The following is a 1,885-nucleotide window of genomic DNA, read 5'->3' as shown; positions in this document are numbered from 1 at the left end:
TTCAAATACATTTTTATATCTTGTTTGGGAGTGTGTGTGTCTAAGCACATATTTGAGTTGTATTTCTAGTGTCTAAATGTAAGATGGAAAAAAAAGTTTCTAAGACAAAAGGTAATTTTTTGTTGCTGTTGATTGAGGTTTAGTAAAATCTGAATTTAAATGTATCTCCTCAAATTTTGTGACATGGAGGATTGACTGGTTTTTGAAGTCAGACTGAAAACCAGCAAAGGGTCCATTTCAAAAGAACATTTCCTGTATAACGAAATGTTTTTATCCAACATATTCTCAACAGTATTTTCAGTTTGAAATCTTCCTACTTTGCAGTTTTTAAATGAAGAATATGAATATGGCACTTTGGTGAGAGTTAAGCCAGACACTGCAAATTGCTGGACTGCTAAAGGAGATCTTTTTGATTAACAAACAAACTTCACTTCTCTGTTTCCATATTTTTGTCCAAATGCTGATTTAGTAATTACAGAACATTTGATTTCAAAACAAAAAGGACTTTCTTTGGTTTATGCAGATAACAGAGACTGAGAAAATCCATGTTGTAATAATTGTTTAAGATTTCTAAGCCTCCTCCCCAACAGAACTCCACACTTGGGATTTTGCTCTACAGTAATAATTTTACAAGCTATCAAAGCCAGAAGCAAGAGTCACGTAGAAGAGCAGAGATTCTTGCTATTCTGATCACTAATTTCTCGTCCTAGATCCGTCATCTAGCAGTAGGTGTGGCCCTAGATCATTGGTCTCATGGTCAAAACTGGAGGTGAGTTACATGTAGTGATAATTCAAACAAAATTAAAACTAATCACATTCCAAATAAATTTAATTAATCAAATGCTATTATAACAAGACAATGCTTGTGCTATTCATGGTAACAGCTGAATGAGAAACAGCAGTCCATTATTTTGTGCTCACCAGAACTAGATTGTAACAACGATTTAACAAAGACAACTCACTGGTAGTAATTAGAAGCTTAAATCTAGCAAAACAACTCAGCTATAGAGAGAATTCCAGAGCTGATAGCCACAGAGTGGGATCCAGAGTGGTGTTTAGGGACCATGGCTCCCAGAACAGGGCAAGGGGACAATTAGGCACTTGGTGTCTTGCCTAGAGACAATGAATAGGAAACACAGATGGTGAGATGGGTCACAGCTTCTCTCTTGAGAAGCAGGCACTGCGGCCCCAAGCAAGCAACTTTCTCCACTGGGCATTCAGGCCAAAAAAATGCTTTCTAAAGTTATTGTGTTCAAAGTGACAAACCCCTCTCATTTCTTTTAGAAGCATATTGGAGGAGAAACAAAAAGCATTTTCAGCAATTTTGGAGTCAAAGCATTATCCCAGAGAGTAATTTTGGTTCTTAAGGGGGTTGTAGTCCTGATCTCCTACCCTGCAAGTGCTCCACCACCAAACTACAGGCAGCTTTACAGACTGCTGCTTCAGGTACTTGGTACCTGGGAGCCAGGTATACAAAACTGCCACATATGTGCTCTTTAGCAGGTCTCTAAAATGCTTCTGAGTGGATTTTAAAAAAAATTCTTCCAGATGAGTTGAGATCAGAAAGGGTGGGCTTCAAAGATTGCCATTGTTGATACAGCATTTATACCAGTGTCATGTGCATCTAAAAATGTAGGAAATGTACAGCTCAGGACAGATCTGTGAATCTACACAAATAACAGAGCACAGTTTTACCATTTTTACCCCTTGTTTTTCAGCTTTTGAAAGGCTAAAAATAAGCTAATAAATATAAAAAATATTTTGTATGCTTAACTACAAAATTTCATAATTTATAGTAGTTTTTCTAATATGTATTTTATTATCACATATGTACAACAGGCTGGCTTTCAGGAATAGCTTTAAAAAGCACAGGCAACAGAGTAGT

This window comes from Fringilla coelebs (assembly GCF_963513975.1).
Source record: "Fringilla coelebs genome assembly, chromosome: 3".
Classification (NCBI taxonomy): Eukaryota; Metazoa; Chordata; class Aves; order Passeriformes; family Fringillidae; genus Fringilla; species Fringilla coelebs.
This window is presented reverse-complemented; position numbering follows the sequence as displayed.